Source organism: Talpa occidentalis, unplaced genomic scaffold (assembly GCF_014898055.3).
Source record: "Talpa occidentalis isolate TD23 unplaced genomic scaffold, MPIMG_talOcc4v2.1 talOcc4.9, whole genome shotgun sequence".
NCBI classification, from domain to species: domain Eukaryota; kingdom Metazoa; phylum Chordata; class Mammalia; order Eulipotyphla; family Talpidae; genus Talpa; species Talpa occidentalis.
In genome coordinates, this window is record NW_023605305.1 from 101,297,996 (window position 1) to 101,322,232 (window position 24,237).

General features: G+C 38.6%; 1 pseudogene; it reads left to right on the plus strand.

Annotated features, from left to right (window-relative positions):
- The first annotated feature begins 83 nt into the window (after positions 1-83).
- Positions 84-24,237, plus strand: part of LOC119235748 (ATP synthase subunit g, mitochondrial-like) — a 49,580-nt pseudogene continuing 25,426 nt past the window's right edge.

A 24,237-nucleotide genomic window follows, 5' to 3' on the forward strand; every position in this document is an offset into this window, starting at 1 on the left:
GGAAGGGCGGGCGGAAGAGCGGGCGGAAGAGCGGGCGGAAGGGCGGGCGGCGGGCGGGGCGAGGCGAGACGCGACCCCCTGGGGCAGCGAGGCGAAAGGTCACTCGGCCGGGAGGAGTCGGCCCAGAGACCCCCAGCGTGGCCTCTAGGAGACGCCGCGGCCTCAGCCCAGGGCATGTCTCCCACCCTGCGACTAGGTGAGTCTCAAGGCCGCCGCGCGGCGGGGCGGACCCGAGGTTGGGCCGCCGAGTCCCCTGGATCGGGGAGATTCCCACGCCTGGCGCCTCCGCCGGTCCAGACACGCGAGGTTTTGGGGGGCGGGGATAGGGACAGGGGAGCAGGTAGGCGGGACCTCTCTAAATTTGCCCGGGATTGTGCTAGTACGCAGATTTCCATCTTCGCCTTTTCGTTCCACTGTAGTTTATTTAAGCAGCTGCCTACCCGGTGAGGAGGGTGGTTGTGATTTCCCAGGGGGGCAGTGATTACTCGGTGTCCCCAATATCTCTGGGAGGTCTCCAAGGGGTGTGTGCGCCTGGGATTGATTGGTCTTGGTCGCCCGCACTGTCGGGAAGTCCAGACCCGCCTGTGCCTAAGAAGTGACCTTTAAGAGTACCCAGGGGTTTCTGACCTCTCCCTGATTGCATCTACCGGGGGAATTTTTCTGAAGTGCTTGGTTAGAAGTAGTTTCACTACGGGGGGGCGGGGAGGGTGAGGAGGGAGTGGGATCAAAATTAGGGGGGTGGGAATTGTATGGGGAATATAACCAAGATGAAAATGCATACATTGTGCAAAAATGAAAAATGATGTAAAAATATATAAAACAAAAAAATAAAAAATAACACTCCCCCCTACCCCCAAAAAAGTAGTTTCCCTGTAGGAACGACTTTGTTTGTAAATGCTCTTCTCGGAATGGTTTGTGAAAATGCTCTTCAAATCACCAGTGACCTCATCTCAATTAAACAGACAATTTCCGTTGCTTTTCATAGTAGACAGTGTTGGATGTCCCTGGTACTTATCCAACAATTACTTGTGTCGTTTTTTGCCCACTCCCACCTCTGTAAGCCTGGGTTTTATGTTTTCTTCTGTAGTTCCATCCACTTTTTTCATGTCTCATCCTAAACGCTCTTCTTGGTGGATTCTCTCCACTCTCTTCACAGTGTCGTATTCGTTACACCATGAACAAAAACTGGATATGGATTGAAATAGAAAATCCTAAACTATGAAATGTGCAAGGGGAAAATTTGTGACTTTATATTTAGGCAAAGATTTGTTAGGTGCAAAATCAAAAAGCATTGGTGCTCAAAAGAAATGGATAAATTGGACTTCAACAAAATAAAAAGGTGTGCTTTTCAAAAGACAACTGGAAAACTGCACACTGGTAGAAAATCTTTTTAAAGCTGTCTGGTAAAGGATTTGAATCAAGACTATATAAAGAACTCTAAAAATACAATAAAGTAATTTTGGAAATAGGTTAAAAAAACAAACATATCCCCAAAGAAAGTATATGAGTAGCAAATAAGTATTTGAAAAGATGCTAAATGCCCTTAGATATTAGGGAAATAAAAATTAAAACTGCAAGGACATACCATTACGTACCTTTGAGGATTGTCCAAAATAAAAAATAAAAAACCTTGACTATTCATCCTCATAATTTCAGGTATTTCTAAGACTTTGTTCAAATTTCAGCCTCCCTTTCAGATGTCTCCCGTAGCTTCCTATATTTAACTTTCAACTGAAAATCTTTCATATAAACCAAGAGGCATTCCAGATTCAACACACCCAAAACACTGACTCCATCTTTTCCTTTCAACTTGGCTTTTCCTTCTATATTATATCTACTTTGGAAGGCATTGTCATCTGTATACTCTCATCCAAACCAGATACTTGGCAGTCACCCCACATTCTGTCTGACATATCTCTCAGTTTCTCTGTAGAAACCACACTGCCCATCACAACATTTGTTTGGTTCTGGTCTTCATTATGTCACCCCTGTAGTCACCCTCACATTCATCCCTTTCTCAGGGGCCAGAGAGCAAGCATCTGGCTCACATACAGTCTGCAGACATCATTCTCCGGAAAATCCCTTTTTAATCAAGAGAAATTCCAGGTTCCTTATATCCCACAAGGTCATCCATTGTGTGACCGCTGTGTTCTTCTAGCTTTATTTCTCACCATTCCATACCATGAGGTTTTTCTCTATCAGTATTGTTCTGAGCCCACAACATGATGCTTTGTGCCTCTATGCCTTTAGTCCAGCTGCCACCACATCATGAACTATTCTTTTCCATTCTCTGCACATCAGTGTTACTCTTTAAGACTTAAGTTTAGGAAGCCTTCCCAAAGAGCCTTGAATTAGGTTAGGTATCTCCTTCTTATTACAATCATACTCCATGCATTTACCAGTTAGTCTGTTGTAATTGTCCATTTGTATGTCCTCTTTCCCAAACCATCAATTTCCTGAAGTCAGGGACTGTATCTCATTCATAGACTCACCCCTATAGCGCATATAGAAGGTACTCAATAAGTGCTGAATAGATCACTTTGTATCTGTAGTATCTAAACAGTATCTTTGAGTTATGATCCGTTTTTCTATCTCTGTGACATGTAGGGAGTGATGCGTTTTAGATAACTACCAAAAAGTCATGTAGAAATATCAAACATAGCAGACCTTGCACTTACCACTTAAAAAGTCGTTTATGCTGAAAGGCTTAGGACACATCACGTATACTGCATATGCACATTAGTTATTTTTTATGGGTATTTTTTGTTTGTTTCAGATTTTCTTTGAATAATTTCAGGTAGATTCACAGTGAAAGGGCATTGCTAAAAATTAACCTAAGGGAAGATGTTCATTTTCTCCAAGAATTACCTATACTGAAAGAGAAGTTGTCTTGAGTAGGTAAGGAAATACTATGTTTTTCAGTACAGAAGTAATTTTATTTCTCTTCAGAAAGTAATTTCTCTTCAGAAGTCATTCCAAAGAAGTTACTTTTGCTATATAATTCTTAACAAACCAACCAACCTTTCCGCCTGCTTTCATTTCAATAGGACTTTACATTTTGGGAATTTTTGTGAAATTAGATAACTGTCATAGCATTTATCTCTAACTCACAAACAGAGTTAGAGATAAATCTGTTTTTCCTCTCTAACTCAACAAATAGAAGTAGAAAAGTCTTGCCTAGTCTTTTTATGCATACAAGAGCTGGGATGTAGGCCAGAGGTGCAGCGGGTGAGAGGATTCACCAGAGTCAGAGAGGGGAGCAGAACAGGCAGATCTACTGAAATCCACTGCTGAGGGGAGCAGCGAAACAGGAGAGGTCTGCTGCACTATGTGGGTCACCTCCCTGGCGGGGAATCAAACTCTTGCTGCAGTAGCTGCTGATAGCTTCATAGCATTAAGATTTAACCTTTTTTGTAGTATTATTTTGTGGGACTTGAATATTTCACCAGTAAAAACAGCTTTTCATTAAAAATGTTCAACATCACTTGTAATCAGGGAAATGCAAATCAAAACTATGTGAGATACCATCTTACACAAGTGAGAATGGTATATATTAAAAAAATTAGCAACAACAAATTTTGGTGAGGTTGTGGAGAAAAAGGAACTCTCCTGCACTGTTGGTGGGAGTGCAAACTGGTCCAACCACCATGGAGAGCTGTGTGGAGATTTCTGGACCTACTAAACATAGAGCTTCCACATGATCCAGCAATTCCACTCCTGGGTATTTACCCAAAGGACACAGAATCACTAATTCAAAAGGGCACCTGCACCCCTATGTTTATAGCAGCACTATTTACAATAGCTAAGCTTTGGAAACAACCCAAATGCCCAAAAATAGATGACTGGATCAGGAAGATGTGGTACATATACACCATGAAATATTACTCAGCATTCAAAAAAGATAAACACATGCGATTTGCAGCAACATGTATGGTGCTGGAAGGGATCATGCTCAGCAAAATAAGCCAGAAAGAAAAAGGAAAATACCGGATGGTCTCACTCATAGCAGGAATCTAGAAAACTTAAATAAGGACCAGGAAAATGAATAACTATAAGAAAGAAAATATAAAAATCAACAAACAACTATAAACTAGAGACGCTCTATGGGGGGTGGGGCGTGGGGAAAGGAGGGCTTGGGGTCAAAATAAGGGGGTTGTAATTGTATGGGGAATATAAAAATAAAATTTAAATTAAAAAAAGAATTTGGATTTAGTCCAAAAAAATAAATAAAAACAGCTTTTCATTTATTATTGCATTTCCCCTAACAATTTATTATTAAAAATTTCAACTAAAAAAATTGAAACAATTTTTTTGTAAATCCCTATATAGCCAGTTTCTGGGTTCTCCAGTTGTTAATCCAGTTGCTGGATTTACTTTTCTCACATTTTATTGTTTGATGCACATCTAAGGGATTGTAGGCATAAGTATATGTGATTGCATTATGTTACCTTCATCCAGGTAACAGATTAACAAACATACCTAAGCATATAGCTGAAATATCATTTCTGCACCTGATTTAGGTGGGCTTTGAGATAGATCTTTTAAAAATTTCAAACTAGTTTTTAGTCAAAATTGGGGAATTATTTTAAATACATATTTATTTATAATGTCCTAACTAAAATCTCATATCTAGCAGAGAGGGGTAGTTATGGAGAAAAGTGATTCAAGGGGAATATAAAAAGGATGTAGTCAAAATGTTTTTAGTTTAAAGAACAGAGAGAATAGATAAGGCCTGAGGAGTTTAAACTTACTTTATATTCCTGATTTCAGGTACGATGATCCCAAGCCATCCCTGAAAGATCTTTACCCAAAAGATCTTTAAGAAGTGTTTATAGCTTTGGCAGTAATTCTTTTCAGTACTCTCACTATCAGAAGTTCTTTTTCCTGTCTTATCAGAGACCTTCAAGTGATAATCATAAAATAAGAAAGAGAGAGTCTAAGTAAAGTTAAAACTTTTGGCTTTTCCATTCCATTGTGGTACATGTCATATAGTACTTTTGTTTTGAAGTATACAGTGCTTTCAAAGTGATAACAATTGAAACTGTATAACATTGTGGGCAAATTGTAATTACCTTCCCCATCTAAAAGAAGTCATCCTTCCTTTTTCCTGTTTGAGCTCAGTGTTTGTCTATTGAAAAGCAGACATCAGGGCTATTGGGTAAACTCCATCTGACCTTATTGTGAACAGAGAATATTATTTAACTCTAAAGCTGCCCTTTTAACCTACATGTTCCCAGAGATTGCCTCTTTGTTAGAAGAAATCTTGATTAAAATTTATAGAGCTTAGAGATTCTGAATTGATTGAGAGTCATCAGTTTCTAACAATTCTTAAATAAGTGGCAATTAAAGGTAGCTTTACTCAAGGAGAAGGAATTATATTAAGAAAAGATTTAAAGTTATTTTATTGTGCATTTGCTTAGGGAAAAAGTCACTTTTTTTATTCAGTAATCCATCTAGTCATCTACATATTTGGCTAAGTAGATTGTGAGAGAGTTAACCATTTGGATTGACTGTAAGAAAGTCATCTAGAGTCCTGTGTTTTTTGAGTCTCTCCCGGTTATGATTGTGTGTGTGTGTGTATAAGTAATATTTTTTTTAAATTCTAGCCCATTTTTATACTTTGCACTTCCTTCCTCCAAAACATTGCTTAAAAGATATCAGGGCTACATAGTTTCATTTTTTTTCTTTTTGCTTAAGCTTGCATGTGTACCCTCAAGAGCAAACGGGGATACTCTCTGTTTAAGGAGTGTAACCCTCAGGTAAAGGACAAATCTACCAGTAAGGTTCTGCATGGTGACATCTGAAAGTGCTGTTCTCACCCTGTCTCAAGGAGAAATTGGGGAGAAATGAACAACAACCCTAACAAGAGATTCTGTCTCCATATCTGTTGCATCCTTGCTGAATTTCATGTTATTTGACGAAATATAACATCAGTGACCGAGCTCAACCAAAAGAAGTAATTAGATGAGGACATGGCCCGTTACTGTCCTGATGCCTTTCCCTAATGGGTGGGCAGGTTTGTCCCTGCATCCAAGAAACTCAAAGGAAAGAAGAGAGAGCTTGACCATCAAAGCTGACTGGCGCTATTGAACCTGTTCTTCCTGGAAAGAATACAGGGAAAGCCTGCGCCTTTTGCATTTGTGTCACCTGATGGCACCAACTTTTGACAAGACTGTTTATGCTGGCTTCAGCTGTGTGTCATAGCCTCACATCCCCACAGCGGGTGTGCAAGAAGGCTGCTCTAGGCCTCTAATGTATTGAATGCTGTGCCCATGGAAAAGCTGGATCATTAGAAGCTCCATTGAATTTTACCCTCAATGCATGGGGGAATCGTTTGAGACCTACTAGCTTCTTGTTTTGTGTAGCAATTATCCCCTGCTGAGTAATAGTCTTGTATGAACATATCACAATTAATTTATCTTTTTTATTTATCACTATTTGTTGTTCCAATACAAGTAAATCTGCTGTGAACATACTTTTATCTGTCTTTTGATGGCGATGATTGCTCGTTTCTGTTGGAAGACATACCCAGGAAATGCAGTTGCATATGCATTTTTACATAAACACATAGTGACAGTTTTCCAAAGTGATTGTACAGTTTCCATTCCCACCAGCAATGAATGAGAGTTCCAGTTGCTCTATATCCTTGGTATCATGTATCCTTGGAATCTTACTGGGTGTATAGTAATGTCTCATTTCTTTTAATTAAGATATAATTGATATATAACATGATGTTAGTTTCAGGTATACAGGATAATGATTCAAAATTTAAATGCATCAAACTGATCACAATAAGTCTAGTTAACATCCACCACCATAGGTAGTGCAATTTTTTTTTCTTGTCATGAGAACTTTTAAAACCTATTCTCTTGATAACTTACAACTATACAATACAGTATTTTATAGTCACCATGCTAGCATTATGCTTTTTTTATTTTATGTATTTTTACATCATTTTTCATTTTTGCACAATGTATGCATTTTCATCTTGGTTATAGTCCCCATGCAATTCCCACCCCCCTTATTTTGACCCTAATCCCTTCTTAACCCCCGCCCCGTAGTGTGTCTCTGGTTTATAGTTTCCTGTGGATTTTGATTTTTGCTTTATTATAATTAGTCTTTTTCCTGGTCCCTTATTTAGGTTTTCTAAGTTCCTGCTATGAGTGAGACCATCCAGTATTTTTCCTTTTTTTTTTTTTCTGCTTATTTCACTCAGCATGATCCCTTCCAGCTCCATCCATGTTGCTGCAAATTGCATGAGTTTATCTTTTTTGATTATTGAGTAATATTCCATTGTGTATATGTACCACATCTTCTTGATCCAGTCATCTATATTTGGGCATTTGGGTTGTTTCCATAGCTTAGCTCTTGTAAATAGTGCGGCTATAAACATAGGGGTGCAGGTGCCCTTTTGAATTAATGATTCTGTGTCCCTTGGGTAAATACCTAGGAGTGGAATTGCTGGATCATATGGAAGCTCCATCTTTGGTAGGTTGAGGAATCTCCACACAGCTTTCCATAGTAGTTGGACCAGTTTGCACTCCCACCAGCAATGCAGGAGAGTTCCTTTTTCTCCACATCCTTACCAACATTTGTTGTTGCTAGTTTTTTTAGTATGTGCCATTCTCACTTGTGTTAGATGATATCTCATGTAGTTTTGATTTGCATTTCCCTGATTACAAGTGATGTTGAACATTTTTTCATATGCCTGTTGGCCATTCACATTTCCTCTTTGGAGAAGTTCCTTTTTAGCTCTTCTGCCCATTTTTTGACGGATTATTTACTTTGTTTTTGTTGAGACTCTTCAGCTCTTTGTAGATTTTTGTGATCAGTCCTTTATCATTAATGTTGTGTGCAAAAATTTTCTCCCAGTTGGTGGGGTGTCTATTTGTTTTGCTTACTGTCTCTTTTGCTGTCCAGAAGCTCTTTAATTTGATGTAGTCCCAACTGTTTATCTTTGCCTTCGCTATCACTGCTTTGGGTGATGAGTCTTTAAAGATGTTACTGAGGCGTATGTCATGTAGTGTTTCACCTATATTTCCTTCTATATATTTTATGGTTTCAGGTTTTATGTCTAGTTCTTTTATCCATTTGAGTTGGTTTTTGTGCATGGTGTAAGGTAGTAGTCAAGCTTCATTCTTTTGCAAGTAGCAACCCAGTTTTCCTAGCACCATTTATTGAACACACTTTCTTTGCTCCATTGCATGTTCTTTGCTCCTTTGTCAAAGATTAGTTGACTGTAAATCTATGGGTTCATTTCTGGATTTTCTATTTGCTTCCATTGATCTGATGTTGGGAGAGATCCCGTGCAGTGAGCAGAAGGGCCTTGACCTGAGTCCCTAAGGCATGTGAAAACACATGTGTCTTGGAGGAAAGCCTCTGAGTGACAGGACCTGGTGTTGAGTGCCCGGAATGTGACCTGCGTGGAGTCAGGCCTCTATGTCTCCACAGTCTAAGAATAACAAAAATAATGAGCAAACTTCCCAAGCTCTAGCTAGGGGGCAATAAGATTATGTGCGTGAGAACTAACCATCTGGTACCCTACTGTCTGAAGTAAATAGATAATAGTAACAAAGTAGACTAATCATTCATATGTGTTATCATTATATGGTATGCTTTGATGTTACACCTGCTGCAATTAAAATAGTATATAATGAGCAATAAGACAATAAAGATTTACTGCATGCTGGACATGACAGTCCCCCATGTCTGATTTCCCTCACCGTTGCATCCCAGGTCCAGGACTCACTAGAAGACCACAAACCATTTGTCTTTTCTTGTTCCAATACCATGCAGTTTTGATTATTATGGCTTTGTAGTATAGTTTGAAATCTGGGAGTGGATGCCTCCATACCCTTCTTTTTTTTTTTAGGATTGCTTTGGCTATTCAGGGTTTTTGGTGGCTCCATATGAATTTCATCAATATTTGTTCTCTTTCTTTGAAGAATGTCATTGAAATTTTTATTGGAATAGCATTGAATCTATAAATTGCTTTTGGTAGGATGGCCATTTTGATAATGTTAATTTTTCTAATCCATGATCAGGGTATGTCTTTCCATTTCTTTGTGTCTTCCTCTATTTCTTTTAACAGTGTTTTATAGTTTTCTTTGTATAGGTCCTTTACCGCTTTTGTTGAGTTTATTCCCAAGTGTTTGATTTTTTTTGTTTGTTTCAATAATAAAAGGGATGGTTTTCTTGATTTCTTCTTCTTCAGATTTATTGTTTGCTTATAGGAAGGCTACTGATTTTTGTGTGTTGATTTTGTGTCCTGCTACTTTACTAAACTGATTGATTGGTTTTATTAGTTTTTCTGTGGAGTTTTTGGGGTTCACTATGTATTGTATCATATCATCTGTAAATAGTGATAGTTTGACTTCTTCTTTTCCTATTTGGATTCCTTGTATGTCTTTCTCTTGTATTATTGCTCTAGGTAGCACTTCCAGTATTATACTGAAAAGCAGTGGTGAGAGTGGACATCCTTGTCTTGTACTAGATCTTAATGGAAATGCTTTCAACTTTTCACCATTGAAAATGATATTGGCTATAGGCTTGTCATATATAGCCTTTATGATGTTGAAGTATGTTCCTTGTATCCTGAGAATTTCAAGAACCTTTATCATAAATGGGTGTTGTACTTTGTGGAAAGCTTTCTCAGTATCTATTGATATTATCATATGGTTTTATATTTCTTTTTGTTGATGTGTTGGATTACATTGATTTTCAGATGTTGAACCATACTTGTGTCCCCGGAATAAATCCTACTTGGTCGTGGTGAATTATCTTATGGATACATTGTTGGATTCTGATAGCTGAAATTTTATTGAGGATTTTTGCATCAGTGTTCATAAGGGAGATTGGCCTGTAATTTTCTTTTTTTGTGTTGTCCTTCTTGGGTTTTGGTATTAGTGTTATGTTGGCTTCATAGAACGTGTTTGGTATTGTCACTTCCTTCTCAATTTTTTGAAAGAGTTTGTGAAGGATTGGCACTAGTTCATTTCTGAATGTTTGGTAGAATTCATTTGTAAATCCATCTGGTCCTGGGCTTTTGTTTTTGGGGAGGGTTTTGATTACCGTTTCAGTTTTGCTGCTTGTAATTGGTCTGTTTAGGTGTTCTATTTCTTCTTTATCTAGATTTGGGTGATTGTAGAGTTGTAGGAATTTGTCCTTCTCTTCTAGATTGTTGAGCTTGTTTGCATATAACTGTTTATGGTAGTTTCTGATTATTCTTTTGATTTCTGCTGTGTCTGTTGTGATTTCTCCTCTTTAATTTGTGATCCTATTTATTTGTGCTTTCTCTTGTTTCTCCTTTGTGAGCCTGGCTAGGGGTTTGTCTATTTTATTTATATTTTCAAAGAACCAACTTTTGGTTTCGTTGATCTTTTGGATTGTTTTTTTAGTTTCAATTTCATTTATTTCTGCTTTGATTTTTATTATTTCCTTTCTTCTACTGGTTTTAGGGGTTTTTTTTTTTGTTGTTGTTCTTTTTCTAGTTCTTTGAGATATGAGGTTAGGTTATTTCTTTGAGTTCTTTCTTGTTTGTTGATGTGAGCCTGTATTGCTATATATTTTCCTCTTAATACTGCTTTTGCTGCATCCCATACATTTAGGACATTGATGTCCTCCATGTCATTCAACTCAAAGTATTTTTTAATTTCTTCTTTAATCTCCTCATTAATCTAGTGGTCTTCCAGTACTGTGGGTTTCAGTCTCCATGAGGTGGTAGTGTTCCTTGCCTTCTTTTTATGATTTATTTCTTTTGGTGCCTTCTTGGTAAGTGAAGATGGTTGGTATGATTTCAATCTTGGTGTATCTGTTGTTGTTTATCTTGTGTCCCAGCATGTGATCGATCCTGGAGAATGATCCATGTGCACTTGAGAAAAATGTGTACTCAGATTTTTTTGGGTTTAGTGTTCTATTAAGCCCATGAGGTCTAGATCCTTATTTAGAGCTTTAATGTCCTTACTTATTTTTTGTCTCGTTGATCTGTCTGTTGTTGATAGTGGTGTGTTGAAGTTTGCTACTACATAAGTGTTTTCTGTGATGTGTGTTTTCAGAGATGATAATAGTTATCTGATATATTTTGGTGCGCCTTCATTTGGTGAGTATATGTTAATGAGTGTTATTTCTTCTTGAAGTATTATCCCCTTGATCATAATGTAGTGACCGTCTGGGTCTCTTTTTACCTTTTTGAGTTTGAAATCTGTTTTATCTTATATAAGTATAGCTGTTCCTACCTTCTTTTTTGGTCCATTTGCTTGTAGTATTATTTTCCATCCTTTTACTTTTAGTCTATTTTTATCTTTTGTAGTTAAGTGAGTTTCCTGGAGACAGCAAAAGGTTGGGTTTTGTTTCTTAATCCAGCCTGTGACTCTTTGTCTTTTTATTGAAGAGTTTAGTCCGCTCACATTTAGAGTTAATATTGATATGTTAGCATCTGTATTTGCCATTTTGTTTGTCTTTTTTCTGGTTTTATTTATTTTTTATTTTTTTAATTTTTTGTCTTATTTCATTCTTATTCATCTCTCTGTTGGTTCTGGCTTTAGGAATCCTTGTAGTATATTTTGGAGCAGGGGTTCTGGAGTTTCTGTTTGTCTGGGAAGGTCCTTATTCTTTTTTCAAGAGGAAGGAAAGCTTTGTGGGATAGAGTATTCTTGGTTGGCATTTGTTGTCTTGGAATCTGTTGACTATCCCTGTGCTCTCTCCTTGCCGATAGTGTTTGTTTGGAGAAGTCTGATGTCAGCCTGATTGATTTTCTGTTGCATGTTATCTGTTTCTTCCCTCTTCTCAGCTTCATTATTTTTTCCTTGTTTTAGATTCTTGGGAGCTTTACTGTTATGTATCTTGCTGTATTTTTCCTTGCATCATGGAAGTTTGGTGTTCTTGCTTGTTTGTATGTCTATTTCAGCTCCTTCTACATGTTTGGGAAGTTCTCTTCAATTATTTCCTTGAATATTTTCTCTGTTCCTATCTCTCTGTCCTCTCCTTCTGGGATTCCTATAACTCTTATATTTCCTTTCCTCTTGGAGTCAGATAGTTCCCGAAGTCTTTCTTCATTTTTCTTCATTTGTACTTCTCTGTCCTTTTCTGTTTTGGTTCTTTTTATTTCTGTGTCTTCGAGAGTACTTATTCCTTCTTCCATTTCATCTATTCTGTTTTCATTGCTTTTCCCAGAGTTCTTTAGCTCCTCCATTAATCCTTTGATCTCCTGCATTTATTTCACTTCCCTAAAGGGACTCAATTTCATTCTTCTGATTGTTGATTATTTTTCCCTTATCATTGTTTTCCTTCATGACTTCTGTCAGTTTTTTATTGATGGCAATTTTAAAATTCTCTTTCTGGAAGGCTCAGAAGTTTTTCCAAGTCACTGTTGTTGCAGTCTGGTAGGTGATTATCTTTTTGTGGTGTGTCTTTTCTCTGAGGATTTGCTTAGTTGCTTATAGTTTTTATTCTCCCTGCTGCTTGTTTTCTATTTTGTCCAATGTGTTGGGACACTGTGTCGCTGGTACTGGCTGTCATCTTTTTGGTGTGCTCTTTCTGGGATGTCGGGAACTGGTGGTCCAATCGAGTCAAATACTGTTATGCCAGATGTCCATAGGGCAGTGGTACTATGAATATGTCAATGGTCGCTGTCACAGAATATCTCCTCCTTCTGTATTAGCTTAATTCCAAAGGTGTGTCGAGGTCCCACAGACTGCCCTGGAGGTGGGGTGGCTGGATCCCCCTTTGGGCTGAGACTTCCTGCCAGGTGGGCCCTGGCTTGTGGGGGCCTTCAGCTCACCTTTGGCTGTGGGGGCAGCCCTTTCCCAATTTCACACAGTCTTGGTGGGTTCTGGAGGCAAAGATCCCTATTCTAAAATGGCGAGTCAGAGCCCCCCCTGGAAGCGTAGCAATTGAGCACTGCTCTGCGAAGCTGCCCGCAGCCTCTGCAGTGCCGGTTCGATTCCCGGCCACCGGCGAGGGTCCCACATGGCGCAGGTCCCACATGACACAGCAGACCTCTCCTGCCTCGCCCGCTGCTCCCCTCAGCAGTGTATTTCATCAGTCTGCCTCTTCTGTTCCCCGTTCTGGCTCTGGTGAATTCTCTCACCCTCCCGCGCTTCTGACTGTACCCAATGCTTGTATAAATAAATAACTAAATCTTTTTTTTAAAATAAATTAATAATAAAAAAATTAAAAAATAAAATGGCGAGTCAGGAGGGCACTTCCCTGCACCCGCGGTCTGCCCCTGCGGTGACCATGCTATCATTATGTTTTTAATTTTTTTCCCTGATGACTAGTGATGGTGATTACCTGATACATAATCTTTTGTGGAGTTATTCTTTAATTTGATTTAATATTAATTAATCAATATCAATTTTGTATTGGATTAAAGTGTTTTTAAAGATAGTATCAATTGAAAACTCTTCTAGGTAAATTTATTGTTTAAAGGCATAAGTATTTGTTTCCCCTACCACAATGATTTAAGTACTGAACCTATACTCTTAAGTGAAGTGAACATACTTTTAAGTACCATACTCTCTTTAAATGGGTCTTAGTATGCATGCTCTGATGACTGTGTGCCTTAAGAATAATGCTGTGATGCCTCCCTGGTGGCACAGGGGTTAAAGTCTCAGCATTTATCAAGCTATCACCAGCCATTGTGACAAGAATTCAATCCTTGCCAGGGAGTTAACCCACATGGTACAGCAGACCTCTCCTGACTCACCTTCTGCTCCCCTCAGTAGTGTATTTCGATTACTCTGCCAGTTCTGTCCCCCACTCTGTCTCTGGTGAATCCTCTCACCCCCTGCTCCTCTGGTCTGCACCCCAGATCTTGTATGAATAAATTAAACAATAGTAAAAATGAATATTGTTATACCCAGAGAGACTATATTGCCATGGTCAGAATATTCACTTATTCTGGCACTGCTAGCAATAACTGTGGGTTTGGACCATTTTTGCTATCTGGCTAGTGATGTCTAAGAAACTGTAAACTTCAGAAACTCCCTGCTGTGGAAGAATCTGATTAGACTGGAAAGAATATGAGATTAGTAATCAAGCTGGACTCTTTGTACTTGCAGGGCTTTGCTTAATTTTGTGATTCTAAACCCCAATAATAAGTCTATTTGTCCTCTTCCGCCTTCCTTACCTTAACCTCCTTTAACATTTTGATACTAAACAACCAAATACTGATACTGAGCAACCAAATAATTCCTTAGCTTGGAAATCAGTATAAATTGTTTTTAAAACCATGCAAGTTATTATTAAGTGTATACACCAAAAAAACTGTAGAACTTGAGTTATCCAGATTTAACAGTGTGGTCACTTAGGATAGTGATTTTCTCCATGATAAAGTAAGAAATTTTTTCAACCAAAATTAAACCCTTTGCTATATCAAGTTGCAGCATTTATATAAACTTAAGTTTGGAGTGGATTTGGTTTGCATTTCCTGAATCCTAAGCAGACAGCTATTTATTTTATTTGAATTTTCTTTGTTTTGCAGTAATAGTTGGTGTTGTAAGTTTGAGCAGCATTGTTTCTTTTCAGGGATTTTTAACACCTTATGGAGCTTGTTAAATTTTTTGAAAATGATGGCTCAGTAGGATCCAAACTCTCATAAAATCTGCTTTAATCATGTCTTTGGCGATGCATTAAGTAATACTTTAAGTTCTAAAGAAATTCTAACAGTACTATCAAAAATACTGTTTATTCCATTTATGTCAATTGCAGAAGCGGTAAAAAGCTGTGATCAAGACTGTGATCAAGTCTTTGGAGTCTGAAAATTAATGGAGAGACCCTATTTAAATAAGGTTCAGGGTCTAGAAAAGAGGTCCCACATTTGGGTTGTCAGCAAATGGCAGGACCTAGCATGTCTTCCATCTCTGACTGGAATTGATACCTGCTTTCACACACCATTGGAAGGAAGGAAGACGTCCTCTACTCAGCAGCCCCTCCAGAGGCTACATACAGGAGTGTTGGCTCTTGATCTGGAAAGTGTGTATGTGTCTCATACTTTCCAAATTGCCTTTTGCTGTTGTTTTGGAATGGACCCATTTCATTGGTGAAATAACTCTTTGCTTTTTAGTTGACGTAAGGTCAAACCACAGGACTTTAATTCTGACTGTTCTTACTAGCCATGTGACCATATGAAAGTACCCAAGTCCCTAATTATATAGATTATATTACATTATATTACATGTGAAGTGCAAATATTAGTTACTTATCTCATAGGACTTGTTGTGGTTTAAATGAGGTAATACTACATAGTAAAGTACTTTAAACTGTGTCTTGTGCTTACTAATCATTCAGTAAATGTTAGCTGCTATTATAAACATTAGTATCTTTAGGATTTTTGTGAGGATTTAATCTGATAACATAGGTAAAGTGCATATCAAAGGGCCTGCCAATGTAGTACATAATGTAAGATGATATTGCTACCAGACAAAGATGTTGTCTGGCCAATTTGTTTTACCTAATTTCTATATGTCCAAGAAAAATTGCACATTAGAGTCATTCTCTGTCACCCACAGACAGTGAATTTGCAGTTAAAATATCTAGCAGTAAGAAAAGATGCATTTTCAAGCTATAGCTTTTAAAAATTATTAAAAATTATTAGCTTTTAAAAATTATTTAAAAATTATAGCTGACATGTTAATTTGAAATGAAAGGAAGCAGAAAGTCATATTAATCTTTAAAAAAGTAAATAAATGTTTAAACATTTTTTTCTCCAATAATGATGTCATAATATGTTTTACTTGCTAATAATTTTGTTATAGCCAGTTAAAATCCATCAGTAGGTTGGGGGTGTTTGGGGCATAATAGTTTGAGATGCTGGGAACCAATCTTTTTCTTAAAGAAGCTATAATACTAAGATGGAAATTACATTCAGAATCATATTAGTCTTCATAGTTGGCATTATTCAACAATATTTATTCTTCTCACTATGAATGAGTTCCCTTTTGCAATGCTAAACACCCCCCCAGCCCTCCCACCTGCCCGAATAAGCTAGGCACTTACCTATCTGAAACTGACAGGGTCAGTGAATACGTTTGAGCAGGTTGTGTGTTCTCCACTGCTTCAGAAAATGCTGTGTCCTCCTCCCTGGTGGTGCAAGGGTGAAGACGCAACCTATGAAGCAATCCACAACCACTGCAGTACTTGAGTTTGATTCCACTTGAGTTTGATTCCTGGCTGGTCAGGGAGAAACCCACATGGCGGGACAGACCTCGCCTGACTTGCCCACTGCTCCCCTCAGCAGTGTACTTTGGTCTGACTGCCTGTTCTGATCCCCACTCTGTCTCTGGTGAATCCTCTCACCCTCATCATCTCTGGCCTGTACCCCAATTCTTGTATAAAAATAAATATATCTTTTAAAAAACAAAACAACAGGAAATGCTGTTCGAATGGACTGCGAACAACCTGCTTAACTGTTTGTGGTGCTCCAGAGACTAGTTGCCAGTTTTTTTAACTATTGTTGATCATCTGCTATGCTGCTTCTTAGAGAGATACCCTGGATCTTGTGTTACTTGATATTTTGGTTTTGTTTTTGTTAATGTTATATGCTATACCACTACCTGCTGGAAGAGTACTTTTAGAGCGTGGTCTTCAGTGGACATGTGCTGAGATTCTTTCTTTTTTAGAAGATTTATTTATGTGTACAAGAGCTGGGGTACAGGCCAATGATGGGGGGCTGGGGGAGTGAGAAGATTCACCAGAGACAGAGTGGGGAATGAAACAGGCAGATTGACCGAAGTACACTGCTGAGGGGAGCCGCGAGCATATCAGGAGAGGTCTGCTGCGCCATGTTGGTTGCTCCCTGGCCGGGGATCGAACTTGCACTGCAGAGGCTGCGGACAGCTTCATAGGTTGCGTCTTAACCCCTTGTGCCACCAGGAAGGTCCTGTGCTGAGATTCTTGTCCAGTGTTTGTAATTTTTAATTATTTGATCTCATCTGCTTTGTATCTTGCTTCTGGTTAATTTGTCTCCAATTTTGTAGCGATCTATTTTCAGTGTTGTCACCTTTACCTGCAGTATTCCACCCCTACTTTATCCCACAGGAACCTTATCCTAGTGTGGAAGTCCTTCAGATATGGTATCTTCCCACCTCACCGAAGCTGCACGTTGTTTCTTCCACTTTTTTATTTCCTTTAATATTTTGTTACTATTGCATGTTATTTCTCTAGCCAGCCTATGGATTTTTAAGGGCCAGAGCAATGTTTTATTTTTATTTTGTCACCTATATCAGTGCTTTGCTCATAAAAGATGCAAAATGAGTATTTGTAAAATGTCCTGGTGAAAGTGAGCAGTCTATTTGATATAGTTAATGGCACCCGGAGGGGAGAGGCTCAAAAGTGATTTGGCAAACTGTCGCAGTGATTTATGCATGAGGTGACAATAAGCCTTGAGTCTACTCAATGGCAGTATAAATTGAGATGTGTTGATTATATAAATCAATGTGGATGACCATGAATATAATTAAATGGGGGAAGGGAGGGCAGGGATTGATTAAAACCTGACTTTAATCCAAACTGGAACCTTTCTTTCTTTTAGAAGTTTATGTAATCTGTCAAAAAAATAAAAATAAATTCAAATCTAAGTTAACAGTACTCTACGTTTAGTTTAATAATGTTTAAAACCACAAAGAAATGGATCCTAGAAAAGCTTTCATTTACTCTTCCCAGGACTATCATAACACTTGATTGCTATAAACATAAACTCCACATTCTGGTGAAATATCAACAAAATTAGAATGCGTTGCGGAATTTTTCTCTTCTCGTGTAACCAGCTAGACACAGGAATAAATAGGCATAAAGAATAGAGATTATTACTCATTTCTGTAAGTCATTTCAAATTCTTCTCCTAAAAAACTACCTGAGAACTAGACTGACTTACTCTGGAGGATCACTTTTTTGAAAGATTCTTTTGCATATTCATGAGTGTTTATGCAGAGATTTAGTTAATTCCTTTTACAATTAATTTGAAATTATAAACCTAATTGACCTTAATTGTGCCTGGTTCAATGGAACAAATATTTATGGAGTGTCTGTCTTATGTCAGGCTAGGTGTTCTGTATTCTCAGGGATTAAAAGAAGTATAACTATCTGCAGAGGCTATTCATTCATTACCTGCAAGTGGGAAAAACAACATAGACTATGCTCCCTCGGTCTGGCACAGTAACATATCTTGAGCCATCCATGCTCTGTAGAGGTGAGAACAATACAGTTGATGGCGGGCACCTGCATTTTGTTACATTGGTATTTTCAGTTGTGTCGTTTACTCTTGTGGGCCATGGCTGCACTATTTATATTGGCCTGCACTATTTATATTGGCCAGGAGAAGCAGAGAGAGGGAGAGTGACAGAGAACCCAGAAAGAGGAAAGTGGGCTGGGGTTGCTCTCTTGGCCTCATGGTTCTTAGCTTTTCACCAGCTCTCAGCAGGTCATTGGGATTCCAGGTCAGTGAAATGGGTAGGATGCATTCGGGGTTGCTCTGTAACACAGTGAGAGATCAGAAGGTGGGGGCAGAGATTAATGGAACTGGATACTACTCTAATCATTTGGTCTAATTCTGTTCTCTTTATGATATCTAGGTAACACATGGAACCTCTTTCTGGATGCTTGACTGGTCACCAAATAACCAAAGTTTACTTATGTCATGGTTTGAGGGAACTGTATTGTTGGGGTGTAACAGTCCAGGGATCCCAACTTGTTGGAGATGGATTTCAACCTTGCAAGTATGTTAACTGGATAAATTTCTCCCAGAATGCCAGTTTCTTAACAATGGACTAACTACATCGCCTGTTTATGATACAAAAATCTGACTGCCATTTTGTCAACTATGTTGGGGTCTGTGGAGAAATGAGGAATGTGTGTTCCTAATTAAGACACCCCTCTTTTCAGATACCAATTTGAAGGTTATTTTGGTGCGCATAAAATCCAAACAAGTAAGTGGGTATAAAATTACCTAGATTCTGAAAGGCATAAAGAAATATTGATTCCACAAGACATTCTAGTTAGTGGGTTTTTTGTGAACCCCATAGCCTTCAAGTTCCTTGTTTTCTGGAATTACCTTTTCATAGTGACATTCTGTCTCTGTGTTAGGGCCTCCCTGGTGGCACAGCAGTTGAGCGCTGGGTTGCAAAGCTGCCCGCAGCCTCTGCAGCGCCAGTTCAATCCCCGGCTGCTCCCCGGCCACCGGAGGAGGGTCCCACATGGCGCGCAGACCTCTCCTGCCGCCCGCTGCTCCCCTCAGCAGTGTACTTCGGTCCTTCTGCCTGCTCTGCTCCCTGCTCTGGCTCTGGTGAATTCTCTCACTCTCCCGCACTTCTGACTGTACCCAGTGCATGTATAAATAAATAAATAAATCTTAAAAAAAAAAAAAAAAAGCACTGGTTAAGCTACAGTCCAGTTGCTGTTCATATGTACATACATTGTTGCCTGTTTGGTATCATTTTTAAAGGTTAGCAGACTGGTGGGATTTTCACTGTCAGTGAATTCCCTGCCCCTGTGCGTGGTTTTCCTTTGAATTGTGACTTTTTTCTCTCCTGCCACCCTGTCATTGTTTATTTTTCACGCAGAATGCAGTAGTTCTTCTCTCCTTTGTTGAGCATGTATTTCTCTTCATCTTCTCTGAGTCTCTTTCCCCACATTCACAGAGACCTAGCTGCTTCCATCATCCTCTTCCATAACTGCAACTTTTTCTTGCACACTGGCTTTTCCCCCTCCAAAAGATGAGAATGTACCCATCTTAAATAAATAGAACAACCATCCTCTAATTTTTGCTCACGTCTGGCTACTTCCTAAGCTTTCTTTCACACACGCATGTTCTGGAAACTTAGAGGCCATCACAAATTCCTCATTCCTGCTGTTAATCCATTTTATTGACTTCCATCTCTACTACAATGAATTCATTCTTGCCTGTACTTTATGCAACCAGGAGACTTTCTGCTATGAATTTATGCAAATTTTGTTTCTTTTGCTCAATCCTATTTTTTCTGACACCATTTTCTCCTGGATTTCTTTATGTTCTCATTCCTCTACTTCCCAAATATTCATATTCTTATATTTCCCTTCTTGGTCTTATTCTTTCTTCACTCTACAAACTCCAACTTGATGATATTTACTCCCAGGACTCCATAAATCACTTTTAAAGGTAAGACTTTCATATTTATATTTCACTTGCAATTTCTTTCCTAAGCTGCCCTCCTTTATATTCAACTGCATGTCTGTAACATCTAGTTGTCCACAACATCTCCATATGTGCAAAGCTGAACTCTGTACTCTTTGTACCATAGATATTTTTCTACCTGAATTCCTTTAGTAAACAGAAGCATGATCCAGACCAAATCTGATACCTCTCGTGCTTACGCCCTCAAATTCAATGGAATCCAATCCAATTTTGCCTTCTTAGTATCGTCATTCTAAAGCTTGTTTTCCTCCCGAATTACCTCCTCACTTCCTAAGACTGATCCCAATTTCATTTTTTATTTGATCTGTTTCATCACACTGCTCCCAAAATATGTGTTTCTGAAATATCACATTTTTTGTGGGGGGGAACACATCTCTTATTACTGTTTTAATCCCCTGCTTGAAATCCTTCCTTACTGCATGCATGATAATATCCAGACTTCTTAACTTAGTGTATGTAAGGCATTTTATTTTGTGGCTTCAGATTTCACTCTAACTATAACACTTACCTCTCTTAGATGTAACTCAACTTTGTATCAGGTCCCAGAGGCCAGTTTACTGTTCCATCTTCCATGCTACTTACTCCTTTTTTCTGACTGCCCTGTTTAGTACTCGTATTTGAATCCTGATGTCACATCTTCAAGTACTCTGCTTCTTTTTTTCTTATTCACTCATCTTTATTGCCATCTTTCTTGTTTCATGTTTCTTTTATAACACTGATTAATCCTACCGTCATGGTTTGTCTGAGTCTTTCATAGACTGTAAGCTCCCTGATAGCAGGAATTAGGTATTTTATCTTTGTGTCTTGCCAACTAGAATAAACCTATGGAACATACTTAATAAAAGTCTGTTGGATGAAAAATATGGCTGATGTATGATTTACTTCAGAAATAATCACACTGTCTACCATGCATGATTCGTTGTTTTTATATAATGCAGAACAGTTTTTACACTTTAAAAATCATTGCAACTCTTATATATGCCGAAAACTTAGAGATATGAGAAAGTAGCTTAGGAATAAAAGTGGCAGTAAGTATAGTAAAATCTTTGCAATGCAATTCTGACAGCCTACCCAGAGTTAGGTGAAATTTTATAGGTTAAGGCATCATCCTCTACACAACTTACCTCGTTTCTGATACCATTGGGAAGCTTGGGAATTCCCAGGGCTATCATCACTTCTGACTAACTGGTTGCAAGCTTAGGAAAGCCCCATGACCCCTTTCCTAGAACAATTCACAGAAGTCAGGAAAACACTTAAGATTACAGCTTTATTACAGAAAAATAGATTTAAATCAGAACCAACCAAAAGAAGAGACACTTAAGGTGAAGTCTGGGAGAGTCCCAAATATGAACTTTTTGTGTCTTCTCTCCATGGAGTCAGAACATGATACCATCCCACGTTGATACATGATAATGCGTAACATACCACCAATCAGGTGATATGAGCTTTGGTGTCAAGAGTTTTCGCTGCGACTCCATTATATAGACATAATTGACTAAATCATTAGCTAATACAGTTGAACTTAATTTTCATCTTCCCACCTTCCCTGGAAGTTAAATAGTATGCCTCAGATTCCCAGCCTTTTAATCATATGATTGGTCTTTCTGCCATATCCGGTCCCGTCCCCATGCTGAGTCATCTCATTAGTGTACTCTTTAAGAGATCACACTGAATAGCAAAGATACTTACTTCTATCACTGGGGAAATTGCAATAATTTAGAAACTATCCTATGGGAACCAGAGATAGAGGTCAATCACATTCTTTATACAACAGTCTTAGACCATCTAAATAAAAACCAAGCATGATCATCGAAACCTAAGTTATGCTGATAGCTCAGAATTGTCTCCAATAGCCTGTCAATAGAGGGCCAAGGTCCAGAGCAAATGAAAATAGGATGTGGAAAAAATATTTCATTGAAACATTATTCATAATAGTCAAGGTATAGAATTGTTGGTCAGGGCCTCCCCTGGTGGCGCAGTGGTTGAGCGCTGGGCTGCAAAGCTGCCCGCAGCCTCTGCAGCACTGGTTCGATCCCCAGCCACCAGCGAGGGTCCCACATGGCACGCACACCTCTCCTGCCGTGCCCGCTGCTCCCCTCAGCAGTGTATTTCGTCAGTCTGTCTGTTCTCTTCCCCAATCTGTCTCTGGTGAATTCTGTCACTCTCCCGTGCTTCTGACTGTACCCAGTGCTTGTATAAACAAATAAATAAATAAATAAATCTTTAAAAAAAAAAAAAGAATTGTTGGTCAGTGGATGAATGGATAAAGAAGATGTGGTATATATTTAGTAGAATAATTTTCCACCATGAAAAAGAAGGAAATCTAGCCATTTGACACAATGTGAATGGACCTTGGAGACGTTACACTTAGTGGAATAAGCCAGAGAAAGAGATGGTATCACTTAAATGTGAAATCTTAAAAAATAAACAAAAAACTGAGAAAAGTTGTTGCCAGGGGGCTGGGGATTGCAGAAAATAGGGGGAGGTTGGTAAAAGATTACATACTTCTAGTTATATAAGATCCCCTCTTTTGGGTTTTCATGGTGGCAGCATTTTAGACAGAACTGATTAAAGCATTGGCCATTGCATAAGAGAAAATGTTCAACATCACTAATTATAAGGGAAATGCAAATCAAAACCACAATGAGATATACCACCTTGCACCTGTGAGAATGGCCCATATGAAAAAAAAAACTGGAAACAAATGCTGGTGAGTTTGTGGAAGAAAAGGAGGCCTGTTACACTGCTGGTGGGGATGCAAACTGGTCCAGCCACTATGAAAAGCTGTGTGGAGGTTCCTCAGAACACTAAAAATGGATCAACCATATGATCCACTGATTCTGCACCTAGGAATCTACCCAAAGAACACAAAAACAATAATTCAAAAGGAAACCTACCCTCCTATGTTTATTACAGCGCTATTTAAAATAGCTAAGACATGGAGACAATAGAAATGCCCCAGACAGGTGAGAGATCAAGAGGATGTGGTATATATGCACAATGGAATACTACTCAGCAATCAAAAAAGATGAACTCATGCCATTTGTGGTAACATGGATGGAGCTGGAAGAGATTATACTAAGTAATCAATGGGAAGGAAAAATATCGGGTGCTTTTACTAATATACTGTATATTCCTGTGGAATATACAGGAACCAAGCAAAAGAAATAGACAAAACTTGCAAGCAGACCTTAGATCTAAGGCATACATCAGGGGAGGAGGAGGGAAGAGGTTCAAATGGAAGGGAAGACCACATAAGACTATGGTGATGGATCATGGGTGATGGGAGAACTATGGGACTACACTTGAGGGGAGAAATCAAATGTACAAAATGAATAACACTAAGAAAATAAATAAATAAATCGTGGGCAACTGGTGATTGAGTCAACCTTTTAGCCTCTCTCCCTTTTAGTCGGTAAGGGCTGGGGAAAGTGGAATTGATGATTCAAACCCTCTAATCATGGTTCCTTTGACAACCAGGCCCCATCCTTAAGTCACTTCATTAACCTAACCTTGTTTGTGGTTAAGGGGCTTGTGAATAACAAGACAGTCCTTTCACCTTTATGGCTCTCTATTTAGGAATCCGTATCAAAAGATGCACCTATCGTTTTATGCAGGAAATTACGTGGCTTTAAGAATCATGTGCCAGGAACAGCTGACAAAGACCTCATATATTTCTTAATACAAAAGCACAGTATCTTACTACAAAAGCACAGTATCACAGCAGGTATCCACACTTCTGTCCAACTTGGCTGCAAATTGAAGATTCTCACAGTGCCTTCTTTGGATTTGATCCATGTGTATTTACATGTATGTTTACAAGCTTGTTGTATAATAAAGGATATGATAGAGGATACAGAGGAATAGCAAGATGAAAAGATACATAGGACTAGGTCCAGAGGAATTCCAAGCACAGGAGCTTTTCTATTCCTGTTGGAATAGAAGTTGGGAGTTTTCTAGCACGTGGATGTTTTAGCTTGGAAGCTCCCTGAAGCAGACTATTGGAATTGTTATAGAAACTTCATACTATGTAATATAGGTATGCGATGTAATTAACTCCACTTTAGCCT